General features: G+C 44.9%; 1 long non-coding RNA gene across 1 annotated transcript; it reads left to right on the plus strand.

The window, feature by feature from the left end:
• The first annotated feature begins 11,214 nt into the window (after positions 1-11,214).
• LOC139546962 (uncharacterized) lies at positions 11,215-14,112 on the plus strand. Its single transcript, XR_011669291.1, has 2 exons — positions 11,215-11,704; positions 13,588-14,112. It is a non-coding gene; the product is annotated as an uncharacterized lncRNA (long non-coding RNA).
• The last annotated feature ends 739 nt before the right edge of the window (positions 14,113-14,851 follow it).

Consider the following 14,851-nt stretch of genomic DNA (forward strand, 5'->3'; position numbering starts at 1 on the left):
AGGGGATTGAAATGGGCGGTTTGGAAAACCTGTCCACCACCTTGAGGATAGTGGTGTTGCCATCAGACGAAGGGAGACCAGTGACGAAGTCCAAGGATATATGTGACCAGGGATGGTGAGGGACAGGAAGAGGTTGAATGAGGCCAGCCAGAGCTTGCAGAGGATTCTTGTTCTGACTACTGACAGTCCAGGCGGCGATGAATGCATCAGGGACCACGGTGGGGCACCAAAAGTGTTGTTGCACAAAGGCCAGGGTCCGATGGGAGCCAGGGTGGCAGGTAAGCCTGGAGATCACATTCCAGGACCGGGGAGCGGGCAGCCAGGCACGAGGTAGGATGGATGGTCTCAGGGTATGAGGGTGTAGAGGCGGGGCTAAAATGGCATGAAAGCGCTTCCGGCTTAACATTCTTAGACCCCGGGCGGTAGGAGATGGTGAAGTTGAACAACAGGGCCCATTGAACTTGCCTGGAGTTGAGACGCTTGGCGGTGTGAAGATATTCCAGGTTCTTGTGGTCCGTCCACACTATGAATGGAAGTTCCAACCCCTCTAGCCAGTGTCTCCACTCCTCCAATGACATCTTCACTGAGAGTAGTTCCCGATTCCCCACATCATAATTCCTCTCCGTGGCATTAAGACAATGGGAGAAGAAGGCGCGAGGATGCAGCTTAATTAAGGTCCAGGACAGAACGCTGGAACAGGATGGCCCCCATTCTGACATCCGACGCATCTACCTCCACAACGGACTGACGGGATGGATCCGGATGGATCAATATGGGAGCTGTGGTGAAGCGGTGCTTAAGGTCCAGGAACGCTCAGTCAGCAGCTGGGGACCACGTGAACGGGAACTTGGGAGAGGTGAGTGTTGACTGGGGGGGAAGCCAAGGTGCTGTAACCCCGGATAAAACGGCGATAAAAATGGGCAAATCCTAAGAAGCGTTGCAGCTGCACTCTGGACGTGGTTTGTGGCCAATTCACCACCGCTCTCACTTTTCCGGGATCCATCTGCACATTCCCAGCAGCGATGCTGGGGAGGAGATGGTGGAGCGATGGAATTCGCATTTTTTGCCTTTGACAAAAAGATGGTTCTCCAGGAGATGCTGGAGGACCTGTCGGAAGTGGAGACCGTGTTCTTGTGCCGAGCGGGAAAAGACGAGGATGTCGTCGTGGTAGACGAACATGAACCGGTTCAACATGTTGCAGAGAATGTCAACCAAGGCCTGGAACACAGCAGGAGCATTGGTCAGACTGAATGGCATCACCAGGTATTCATAGTGTCCGCTAGCAGTGTTGAAGGCTGTCTTCCACTCACCACCTTCCCGTATCCGAACCAGGTGGTAGGCCTTCCTCAGGTCCAATTTAGAGAAGATAGTGGCCCCATGGAGCGGCTCGAAAGCCGAGGCGATGAGTGGTAGAGGGTTGCGGTTCTTAACCGTGATGCCATTGAGGCCTCCGGTAATCGATGCAGGGTTTTGTCCTTTTTCTCCACAAAGAAGGACCCTGCGCCGGCGGGGGAGGCAGAAGGACGGATACCCCCTGCAGCCAGGGAGTCCTCGATATGCGTCTCCATAGCCTTGGTCTCCGGACCCGAGAGTGAATACAGAAGGTCGATCCCGCAGTCATAGGGTCGATGCAGAGGAAGCGAAGTGGTCCGGGCCTTGCTGAAAACCTCCCGGAGATCCGGATACTCAGCGGGAATGGCAGAGAGGTTCGAGGCTTCTTCCGAGCCCACAGGAAGACGTCCCAGGGCAGGCCGCGCCAACTTCAGGCAATGGGCGTGGCAGAACGGGCTCCAGCCCATGATAGTCCAGTTGATAAGGGGATTGTGGCGCTGGAGCCAAGAAAATACCACGGGAACCCCAATACCACGGGAACCTGAGGAGACTTGATGAGCATAAGCTGTATAGACTCACTGTGGTTCCAGGACACACACAGGTGGATAGGAGTAGTATTGTGGGTGATCCTGTCTATGGAGTGCCCATCCAGTTCTCTAACGTCCATGGGAATGGAAAGATGCTGAGTGGGGATGCCCAGCTCAGACACCAGGGTGGCAACCATGAAACTCGCGTCAGCCCCAGAGTCAATGAGAAGCCGGAGAGATTTGGCCCACCTGAGTACGTGTACCTAGTGATGAGCCTGGTATTTTAATGGACAGGTAGACACATAATGACCGGCAGTTCTGCAATACAGACAACTCTGAGTGTTAAGTCTGCGTAAGCGTTCAGCTGGAGACAGCCTAGCTCTGCCGAGTTGTATCAGCTCCGGAAAATGTGAGTGGGCAGACCTCGGAGACTATTGGGGGAACTCGGGTGAGCTCGGATTCTCTTGGGACGTAGACGCCAGGGACTTCAGGGGTTCCTCTGAGGCAAGGTGGGATCCTTTGGTGAGAGATTAGGACCGGAATCAGACCTCCTCTCCCTCCTACATTCCCATAGCCGCCCATCGATCCGGATGGTCAAGGTGATGAGCAAGTCGAGATCCGTAGGCAGCTCCCGGGCTGCGAGTTGGTCCTTAACCTCCTCCGATAACCCAGGAAGGAACAGGGATTCCGGGTTCCTGGGATTCAGTCTTAAGGTGGAGATAAGCCACCCAGAGCTGAATCCTTTTCCAAATAGGAAATCATTTAAATAAAAATGTTTTGGGTTGTACCTCGACATGTTGGTTGAGAGCCCTCCACTTCTTTCCAAGTAGGAAATCAATCATAAAACAGAAGACTGTGGGACGCCAGATCTGCCACTCAGAGTATTTCTAAACTCTTCCCAAAGATGACAGGGTCCCATTATAGTCTAGATGAATTGAAAAAAATAAACATGTATTATACGTACTGTAAATTATTGATGTACTATTGTATGTGAAAATACTTCAAGAAGTTGAGTTTTGAGTTGTAGAAAAGGTTGAGGCTGGTCAGTATATACATACTCAGTATGCATAAACATATACTTACTCAGGCTTTTTCTGTGACAATAGGTCCTTGTACTGTATCTCTTTTTGTAACCTTTAAAAAAATCTATTTTACCTCGACCTGGGCAGTAGCTCACCGGAGTTGAGTACCGGCACTCTTATAGAATATTAGCTCAAATGTATTTTGGAGCTCCTGCACTCAAATACAAACAGTACCGGCATCCAAAATGAGTACCGGCACCAAGTCAAGTACTGTGCATTTGTGACAGCCAGACTGTGCCAAACCATAAGAAACAAAGTGTGGCTGTCATCCAATACTCTGTACCTTTTGCAACACTGGCTATAAGTATGATGTGAACTTCATTGTATACGGTCCAAAAGTCCATATGCTTTGTTCATAAATTTTCCACAAAATCTTTTTGGATCACCCTACATCATTTGAATGTATGGGTTTTTATGTTGTCGTGCCTGCATAGAAATACAAAGTAATTTGTGGCACATTTCTGCATGATTGGGTGGACTGTTTCGGCATTCAACAACACTTCACTCTTAATTTGCCAATCTCTTTGGCAAGACAGCAACAACGGAGTTGACAAAAGCCATATTGTAATATCACCGACATACAATCTCCAAAAGTTCTGAATAATCCTATAGTTTGGTCAAGACGTCGGTGTCTAGACAAGCTAAACACCTTCTTCACCCACTTTGGGGATAAATCAGTGCCACCGACGTGGCCCACTACCAAAGACTGTGAGCTCTCCTTCTCCGTGGCCGACGTGAGAAAGACGTTTAAGCGTGTTAACCCTCGCAAGGCTGCCGGCCCAGACAGCATCCCTAGCCACGTCCTCAAAGCTTGTGCAGTCCAGCTGGCTGGAGTGTTTACAGACATATTCAATCTTTCCCTATCCCAGTCTGCTGCCCCTATTTGCTTCAAGATATCCACCATTGTTCCTGTACCCAAGAAAGCAAAGATAACTGAACTAAATGACTATCGCCCCATAGCACTCACTTCTGTCATCATGAAGTGCTTTAAGAGGCTATTTAAGGATTATATCACCTCTACCTTAACTGACACCAATAGATCCACAGACGATGCAATCGCCATCGCACTGCCCTATCCCATCTGGACAAGAGGAATACCTATGTAAGAATGCTGTTCATTGACTATAGTTCAACATTCAACACCATAGTACCCTCCAAGCACATCATTCATCTTGGGGCCCTGGGTCTGAACCCCGCCCTGTGCAACTGGGTCCTGGACCTCCTGACAGGCCACCCCCAGGTGGTGAAGGTAGGAAACAACACCTCCACTTTGCTGATCCTCAACACTGGGGCCCCACAAGGGTGCGTGCTCAGCACCCTCCTGTACTCCCTGTTCACCCATGACTGTGTGGCCACGCACGCCTCCAACTCAATCATCAAGTTTGCAGACGACACAACAGTAGTAGGCCTGATTACCAACAATGACGAGACAGCCTACAGGAAGGAGGTGAGGGCCCTGGGAGTGTGGTGCCAGGAAAATAACCTCTCACTCAATGTCGACAAAACAAAGGAGCTGATCGTGGACTTCAGGAAATCAGAGTGAGCACGCCCCTATCCATATCGACAAGACCGCAGTGGAGCAGGTGGAAAGCTAAGTTCCTCAGCATACACATCACTGACGATCTGAAATGGCCCACCCACACAGACAGTGTGGTGAAGAAGGTGCAACAGCACCTCTTCAACCTCAGGAGGCTGAATACATTTGGCTTGGCACCTAAAACCCTCACAAACTTTTACAGATGCACAATTGAGAGCATCCTGTTGGGCTGTATCACCACCTGGTACGGCAACTGTACCGCCTGCCATCACAAGGCTCTCCAGAGGGTGGTGCTGTCTGCCCAACGCATCACCGGGGACAAACCACCTGCCCTCCAGGACACCTAAAGCACCCGATGTCACAGGAAGGCCAAAAAGATAATCAAGGACAACAACCACCCGAGCCATCACCTGTTCACCCCATTATCATCCAGAAGGCAAGGTCAGTACAGGTGCATCAAAGCTGGGACAAAGAAACTGGAAAACAATTTCTATCTCAAGGCCATCAGACTGTTCAATAGCCATCACTAGGCGGCTTCCACCCGATTACGTAACCATGCACCTTAGAGGCTGCTGCCCTATGTACATAGACTTTAAATCACTCGCTACTTTAATAATGGAACACTAGTCACTTTAATAATGTTTACATATTTTTGCTGTACTCATCTAATATGTATATACTGTATTCTAGTCTACTGTATTTAGTCTATGCCACTCCGACATTGCTCATCGTAACAGTTATATATTCCTTAATTACATTCTTTTACTTTTAGGTTTGTGTGTATTGTTGTGAATTGTTATATATTACTGCATTGATGGAGCTAGAAACACAAGCATTTCGCTACACCCTCATATGTATGTGACCAATACCATTTGATTTGATTTGATTTGTATTGCTGTTTTTGTGTGACAATGTATTACCACAAAGATATTTGGAAAAATGGCTGCTGTTTTATTGTCCCTAATAAGATCCCGATATATTGTCAATGAAAAAGACCTGAGTGGAAAATTTGCTGTGGAGTTTTTATAGGAGGAGTTGAAGTGGTCAAAGGAATCAAGGACTATGCTCTTGTTTGCGCTTGACATTGTTTATCCTCTTAGTATTCCTGCCATAAATCAGCATATTTCTCTGTGCAAATGTTTCTAATCAGCGACCTACTTTCTGAAAACAGCCCAATTCTCCATGATGTTTTATTGTGTAACTCTAATAGTATTCTTTGTAATGAATAAAATCATGATGTCGAAACTCAGCCTGTCATTGCTCCAATGGGAGACATTTTGGTTGAGGGCCTAGACCTAGATTCTATGCAAATGCTGATCTGATTAAACTATTAAGGCAGTTCAGTCCTCTTATTGTCTTCAGTAGTTACAGTATACAACGAATCAAAACATTAGAGAGTCAGTTTATCAGTGATATCTTCCTTTCAACTTTCCTTAAAATGATGGCCTCCCTATCTCTCTTGCCATACTGTGTACAATAACATACTTGGTTTTATCAAAATTAGTAGCATGAGTAACATAACATTGTTTTTTCAGAAAGCTTCAAGTTTTCAATGTAAGGTATTTATGGTCAAACACTTGGTTACATCTTCAACCACCAGTAACAAGTACGCTACTCAGTCTCATTGTGTGGGGTATATAGGACTCCAACCTCACACTGTGTTTACAAGCAATTACTTTTGTGCTGTGCGGTCACAGAAGGAATCCCTCACATAGATTGATCTATTCATGGTTAAGTCAGAGGGGGGAGAGATTTTACCTGGCCCTATTGAAGCGGTAAAAACATCTGACCTATCCTTATTAGTGGGCTGTTATTGTCAGCTGGCTGAGGTGTATGTGATCAGTGGTCAGGCTTTTGCTGTGTCATTTTGTGGTCGTATGACTTGGAGGTACGCCTCACTGAGATCTTCTCCCAGGCTAACAGTGGAACAACATCTCTGTTTACATCTAAATTCACACCCCTGGTAGGAACACAAAGAAACTAGGACTTGTGAGTGTCTTCAATCGTTCTGCTTCACACTTCACAATCGACTCAGAGCAGGTTATAGTGACAAGTAAGTGTCGTCCCTTATATTTGAAACATGTTTGCACAATTTATTCAATTTTCCCTTCCTCTCTTCATGTCTGAATGTTTGTAGTTGGTGACCTGGGTACTGCATGTCTTACTCATTGCAGCCCTCGCTGTATAATTCTATAATTCTAATCCTTCCCTCCTTTTTGAGTTGTTGAAGTTACATCTTTACACACCTATTCCACCATTTATGTTGGTTGAGTGATCAGACAGCACTTGGAGTTAAACAGACAAGTCATCCTAACCTCTAATAAAGGATATATCCAAGGAAATACAAAAACATACAAAAATATCAGAGTTCAGCAGACACGTGAAGCCAAACTGTTTGTCTGTCACATTACTGGCAGCTGAGTGTGGGTTGTGTGCAGGGGCGGAATGGCAAATGCCAGATGTGCTGTTACATTTTTAGCCCAGTGGGCCTATCTAAATTGTATTTGTTTTTTTGCACCAAATTATCTGGCTAATAATGGGGGCCTCGAGGGAAAAAAATTGCCAGTGTGGGGGCATCGAGGAACAAAATGGGCCGGTATGGGGGCCTCAAATAAAATAATGGGCTGGTGTATTAGAAATGCAAGGGCCGATTTTTGGTCCCAGTCCACCCCTGGTTGCTTGCCTGGCCTCTCATGCTTTTACATGTGGATCAAAATTATCATTTGTCTGTAAGTAATGACAGAGCAAACATTCACAATCAGCCATTTTTGAGTAAGCAGCACAGAAAAAGCAGACCACCTATTGCTGTTTGCGCATGAGTTGACTTTGAACTAAGGGGCCATTTACATTAGTAATATATGTCTAGTGAGATCTACAACTGTGAAAATAAAGGAAACACTTGAGTAAATGAGGGATACAAAGTATATCAAAAGCAGGTGCTTCAACACAGGTGTAGTTCCTGAGTTAATTAATATCCCATCATGCTTAGGGTCATTTATTAAAAATGCCCAGTTGCCCATTATTTTGGCTACCATGACTAAAAGAGGAGATCTCAGTGATTTTGAAAGAGGGGTCTCAAGGAGCCTAGGGGATTTAAAGGGTGTGTGTGCATTAGTGGTGCATGGGTCAACAGTTTGTTCACCCGCACCTGCCCGCAATTGCTAATAACCACTAATGACCTATCCACAACAGCCTGACTATATGTGATTAAATGAAAATCTGAGGCCCGTACCTAACCAACTAATATAGAAAATGGCTTAAGGCTACAGTCAGTGATGACGGAACAAATTTTTTTTGTCAAGGGGTGCAGGATTTTCCCCCCGATTTAGATGTCTCTGCTTATAATTTTCTACATTTTGGTATTCTATTTGTTAGTCAACTTGTCTAATTAGATACATGCAGCATCTCTTCTGTCATCATATGTTGCCCTAGAATACTAAATAAACCCCTGCTAACCAGGATAATGCTATAAATCGATAGAATGAAGGCTTCAATCTAGTTGATGTAGGTAAAGTTTTTTCTGTCATCTCTGGGTTTTTTTCGCGGAGGAAAGACGTTTAGGGACCAGGGAGAAAATGCAATAACAAAAAAAAACGGGAACTATTTTCTGTGCAAATGTAAAAATTGTAAGGAAATAGAATGCTGTGAAAGTGACCCAACATGCTTTCAGGTTTCAGTCCGGGTTGGATGAATATTTTATGTGGTTGAAATACAGTGCCTTCAGAAAGTATTTACATCCCTTTACTTTTTCCACATTTTGTTATAGTCTGAATTTAAAATGTATTACATGTTTTGGTCACTGGCCTACACACAATACCCCATAATGTCAAAGTGGAATTACGTTTTTCAATTCCTTTTAAAAATGTATAAAAAAATGAAACGCTCAACTGTCTTCAGTCAATAAGTATTCAACCCCTTCGTTATGGCAAGCCTAATAAGTTCAGGAGTAAAAATTAGCTTAACAAGTCACATAATAAGTTGCATGGACTCACTCTGCGTCCAATAATAGTGTTTAAAATTATTTTTTAATGACTACCTAATCTCTTTACCCCATACATACAATTATCTGTATGGTCCCTCAGTTGAGCAGTGAATTTCAAACACAGATTCAACCATAAAGACCAGGGAGGTTTTCTCTCTCAAGATGCTGAAGGAAAGTGTAGTAGATTGGCAGATTATCTGGTTAATTGACACCACCTTGTGGTACCACTGTGTAGTGTCATTTGTGACCAGATATTCCTTGGAATTTGCTCTTGACATTTGATCTCTGTGGGAGGCATTGGTGTGTCTGGACTAGACCTGCTAGAGATAAGGAAAATGGCATCCTTTCAGAGGGCAAGAATAAGATGTATGTTAGGAGAAGTGCAGTATTATAATAAGGAGACATATACTTGGAATACGGAGGAGGAATGGAGGTAAACAGAGAGGCAGAGGATGTTGAAGAAAGAGGGGGAGGAAGAGGGTGAGCTTGAATCGGTTAAAAACGGTGGAAAAAAGGGAGATGGTTTGTTAAAGAAGAATTGTAAAAAGTGTAATTAGAGGGAGCTGTACTCCAGATTGAAGACAGGAGCAGAAATGGAAGTGAGTCAGGGGGAAGTATTGGAGGGGGTAGGTGTGGTGAAGTTCTCAGAGCCCGAGGCTTGCACTGAGGGTCAGGATAAAGATGAGTCTCTGACGGTAGGAGTGACATTTTTGGAAAAAGTGGACCCTTGCCTGTTTGCTGATTCATTTGTGGTTTCAGGGTGGGTAAAAACAGAGTTGGGTGCTGTGGAATCGGTGAAGGTAACCAGAAGTGATCTGGTGATAACTGTTTGTGTTTCTGCTGGTCAGAGGGAGCAGGTGCTCCACGTTAAATGAATGGGGACAAGATATGTGAATTTTTTGGACTCAAGAAAAGGGCACAATTGAAAGGAGTGATTACTGGGGTAGCAGTAAATGTGAAAGTTGACCAACTGAAGGGGAAGATTCCCGGTGTTTGTGATGCGTTTGGTGGCGTGAGTGGTAAAACAGAAGAGTAGTTGTTTGTTCTTTTGAGTTTCGATGTGGAGTCTTTGCCCGACAAAGTGAGGTTAGGATATATAAGTTATAATAGGTGGCGGTAATGCAACATTTATTGGATGCCAACTGCCGTTAAAACTAATTGAAGAAGGATGTTGACATTAAACTGACCAGCATGGCAGCATCCAGCTTACTTTCAATCTCACTCTCTTCTATTTAATATTACCAAATATATTACAGTAGCAACGAGGATGGGATGCCAAAAACAATTAGGTTTCCCGTAGACGAGATACCAACCCGTAGCTAGCCAGGTTAATAGAAAAGTGTATTTTGAGGCTCTCAGAATTTAGCTAATGAACAATAATGAGAGACTGGCTAAGCTAGCAAACATGGCATTAATAGGCAACATATCTGAATGTAAAGATAGACAAGAAGAGTCTTGCCTGGAACAGTGGATGTTGGCAAACAATGTTAAAGATGAGGTCAGTTTATTCCTATCAGTCATAGGACCTGACACCTATAGACTCCTGAAGAATCTCTCCATGCCAGATAAGCCTAGCGAGCTCAGCTACGGCAGCTTAGTAAAATGCTATCTGACCATTACAAGCCTTAACCACTCATAGTTTCAGAAAGATTCTGTTTCCAAAAGAGGAACCAGCAAGACGGCGAGTCAGTGACTACATTGTAGCTCTGAAACAACTTTCTACTCACTGTGACCAAGGCCAAAATTTGAATGAAACGTTTTTTGAGTTTAAGGGCGCGTGTTACACTGCTTTTCAATGGAGCTGGCATCCAGGAATATTATTTCAATGGAAATAATGGCATTGAGGTAAATGTACATTTAGAGGGCAAGAGAGTAGAAATGAAGTTAGATACCAGACCTGCAGTGATACTGGTGTCTGAGAAGGTGTACAGTGAATCACTCTCATCTAACCCTTGAGAAAAGCAATATGCAGCTCTCTACCTTCTATGGTGAGAATATACCCTTACTAGGGCAAGTGACTGTTGATGCCAAATCGAAGAGCAGAGAGCCAAGCTACCCCTCGTAATAGTGAAGGGCGATCGACCAGCCATAACTGGTTGAATAAAATCAAACATTTTTGCAGTCCGAACTTTAGGAGATGCTATTGATGCTGATGTGGATGCCATGTTACAGCAACAAAGCTGTGTTTGATGAGAGTCCCCGCGACATGCTTTGACCATGTGACATGCTTTCTAGACGAGATCATTGTAATGGCATGTTCGAGAGTGGAAGACCTAAACAGACTGGATGAAGTCCTGAGTCATCTTGAAAAAGATGGTATTAGGGTGAAACGGGCCAACTGCAAGTTCATGAGAGACAAAGTGGAGTACTTAGGACATCTGATTGACAGAGAAGGGCTGCAGCCCACTGATGAGAAAGTGACAGCCGTTGCCCCAAGTCCCACAAACGTCACCGAACTTTGGTTCTTGGAAAATCTGTCTACCCTGTTACAACCCTTACATGTCCTGCTAAAAAAAGCAGGTTCCCTGGAAATGGAAACAGGAGTGCGAGGCAGCGTTCCACAACGCAAAGAGCCAATTGTTGCAGGGTACTAGAGGGGCATTAAACATGGATAGGCTTCCAACACACGTTGTGCTTCCATGATACTGTATAGCCTGCATGAAGCCTGGCCCCCTTATGGGCACAGAGGGCTCTGGCAATGGCGGACTAAGTACCCCGTATGTAACAAAAAGTGGGGGTACTGGCGTCCCAGCAATATTTTTTGTGAAGGTGCGCAGCTACACGGGGGGCTACTTCCTCATCGCAGAAGCATGCAAACCCCGCTCTCTCTACTCCCTCCAACTCCATCAATTTAAAATAGGAATTAGGGTTGTCATAGCCCTGGGGGCACGTTAGTAAGCTTCATTCATCGGAAGTTATGCGTGTCAGCCGTCGTTAGCCAGGAGGCTCATTAGTCTAAGCTAGGCTAGCTAGCCTCTGACCACAGCACGGTCTGTTTAGAATAACCAAACGACTTAACGCTACGTATACTAAACAAGAGAGCTACCCAAGCAACTCCACCGTGGGGAGGCAGGAATAGCTTGTCTCGACGAGTTGGCTAACCTGGCCAGAAACACCAAGCCCCCTAAAGAATGTTACACAAATGTCAAGAGAACCTGCGCCGCGGACTAGTAGGGGAATAGTGCTAGCCATCCCCTAGTCTCTCACACAAACTAATTCGAGCAGGGCAGCCTGAGCATGCACCGTGAGTATCTTTTCATTAATTGGGCATGGTCGCGAACCCGAACCCAGCTTGTTAGGTCATGCTAGAAGGTATCCATCTTTTGTCAAATTAATGTAAAAAGTTTAAATGTTTTGCATTTTAGCTAACCCTAACCCTTTTCCTAACCTTAACCTAATTTGCCTAACCTGCTACGTTAATAAACTAACATGCTGTGGAAATTCTCCTAACCTGCTACAAAACGTCAAATCTGACGTTAATTTGACAAAAGCTGTATCCCTTCTAACCATGAACGGCTTGTTACCCTTCGATGTTTTGGTCGCATTAGCCATCTTACTTATTGTTATAACCAGGCCAAGCAATTTGAGGAATATCTCATTATTTGCGATTAGGAAATGTATGAGAACCATACAAACTTCAGCACACAACGTCCAGGAGGAGAGTACGCTCTACCACTAAGAGACAGTTTAGTTGGCGCAATGTAAGACAGTCTCATGTTCCCGTTGTTTGTTTTAGTAGCGTGAATTGTTCCGGTTCACACTTAGGTGAAAAGTGGAATAATTGAAGGAATCTTCTTCAATGGGGTTTAACGGCGGTTGGCATCCAATGTTAATGGTGCATTAACGCCACCAGCTGGACGGGGTATTGAATAATAAACAAACAAAAACATTGCGGGAAAGGGGGAAAACGACGACATACAAAATACAAAATTAAACACGTAAAATTAGAAAACCCATCTCACTTCAATCATAGTCCACCCAAAAATACATCCCTACACTCCATCTATGTCTTCAGTAATATCCTCTGCCTTAATTTATTGCGTAACCCCAGAATTAACCCCTTTGATAGACGCCCTGCTACGAAAATCCATACAGGCTGGCCTCCTTCAACCACTCCCTGTTCCTCACCGTCTCATATATTTCTAGAATTTGTCACTGGTCTCCCTCCATCAGATGGCAATACCACTACCCTTATGGTGGTAGATAGGTTTTCCAAAGCCGCCCATTTCATTCCCCTTCCCAAGTTACTCTCAGCCAAGGAGACGGTCCAGTTCATGGTGCAGCACGTCTTCCGGATCCATAGACTTCCGGTGGACATGGTCTCCGATTGTGGTCCTCAGTTCTTGTCCCAGTTCTGGAAGGCGTTCTGCACCCTCATTGGGTCGTCTGCCAGCCTGTCCTCCAGCCCCCCCCCCTTCCCTTGAAAAACAGTTTGCCCTACAGCCAATTCTGTCGAATCAAAAGAATTTGCAAAAAACAATCAGATTTTGACAGAAACATGGCTGAGATGCAAAGGAAATTCAATGAGAGGGGTTACAAAAATAGTCAGATTGACATTGCCATTGAGAAAATTGAGACATGATCTCTTTCAAGGACAGTCTCGCAAAAAGAAGCAGTCATGCGTTCTTACTACGCGCTATTCAAGGTGCCCAGAACTTGCAGTGCTAGCTGTGCCACTAGAGATCCTGGCTCGAGTCCAGGCTCTGTCGCATTCGGCCTCGACCGGGAGATCCTTGGGGCGGCGCACAATTGGCCCAGCGTCGTCTGGGTTAGGGGAGGGTTTGGCCATCACGCTCATGCTACTCCTGTGGCAGGCCGGGTGCATGCACGCTGATACGGACGCAAGGTGTACGGTGTTTTCTCCGAAACACTGGTGTGGCTGGCTTCAGGGTTAAGCGGGCATTGTGTCAAGAAGCAGTGCGGCTTGGTTGGTTTGTGTTTCGGATGACGCACAGCTCTTGACCTTCGCCTCTCCCGAGTCTGTACGGGAGTTGCAGCGATGAGACAAGACTGTAACTACCAATTGGATACCACGAAATTGGGGAGAAAAAATTCTAATTAAGGGAATCCTTCTCAAACATTGGCACATTCTAAGACCCGATGACAGTATCAGTAATGTCCTTTCAGACCCTCCCTTGGTTGTATTCTCTGCCAGAGGTTGTCACATTGGATGGAGATGGTGAAGATGGCTTTGGTGGTCCACACAACGAAGAAGCAGGTGTCCCTTCCAGTGATGTGGAGTTGACCTTGGACCTGGTGCCAGTAAGGATGGTCTTTACAGAGGCTGTAAGACCCTCCCTCCTTGATATAGAAATCTTCGACTTCACTGCCTCTTGAATGGTCAGGTCCCTTGCGCCATAATGACACTTGACCTCCACCACTGCTGTGGTGCCTACCAGACCATCCGGTGAGGCTCCCAGGATCCAAGACTCTGTGACCCAAAGCCCTGACTCCTGCACATTCATCCCTGTAGCCATTTTGAATGCCTTAATGTCCTGCTCTTCGTTATCTGTGCCCTACTTAGACACAACCAACGACACTGAACACCTTGAAATGCATTAATTGTAAGATATGTGCTATATAAATGAAGTTTGATTTGATTGTTGACATTACATCTGTACAATATTTAATAAACTGTCATTTTTACATGAGGACAAGTTCAGTTTTTCCATGAACGTTTAATTGATCACTTGGGATTTTATCACTTGACATATCAATCTTATAGTGGGAAGGATCCTTTAAGTCTGTGTGAATGCATGTACCACTCTGAATAAATACATATTGTGCCTTTGAAGATTTGTCTCTGGTTATGAAACTACAATACAGGCTGGATGTCTAAACTAAGTTCATTTTGAATGTCAATGGATTTTTTGATTAATTCTCATCAATGACAACATTCTAGAACTGAGATATCACTCATCTAAGTCTGGAATCCAGGGTGATCTTGTTAATGATTATATAAGTGATTAAGTCTCTTTCCTTGTAGAATGTTGACAGCAGTATAGAAAACATTGTATTGCTGAGATGCTCAAACTTAACGTAATAGCTACACTCGACACAGGATTAACTTTATCCCTCACGCTGGCCCTGACCAATCGGTAAATTTCCCCTCACTATAGCTGCACTTCTCCACATTGCAAAACTTATAGTGGTCTTCTCCCCTTTTAATGCTCTTATGCTCATTCTTGAAAAATGCCATAAGGTCTGAAATAGACACCAAAGTCGACATACTGTACAAACAATTATCTAGGCTAAGTAAAACAAAATTATGTTTTGATCTACTACTCTGCTAACTAGCTAGCTAAAGTGTAGTCAATGGCTAGCTAAGACAAGGGGATGCAAATTCATGGATTGAGTACAGAAGTTCTCTGGGCACAAAGGTCTCTGATCG

This window comes from Salvelinus alpinus, chromosome 20, assembly GCF_045679555.1.
Source record: "Salvelinus alpinus chromosome 20, SLU_Salpinus.1, whole genome shotgun sequence".
NCBI classification, from domain to species: domain Eukaryota; kingdom Metazoa; phylum Chordata; class Actinopteri; order Salmoniformes; family Salmonidae; genus Salvelinus; species Salvelinus alpinus.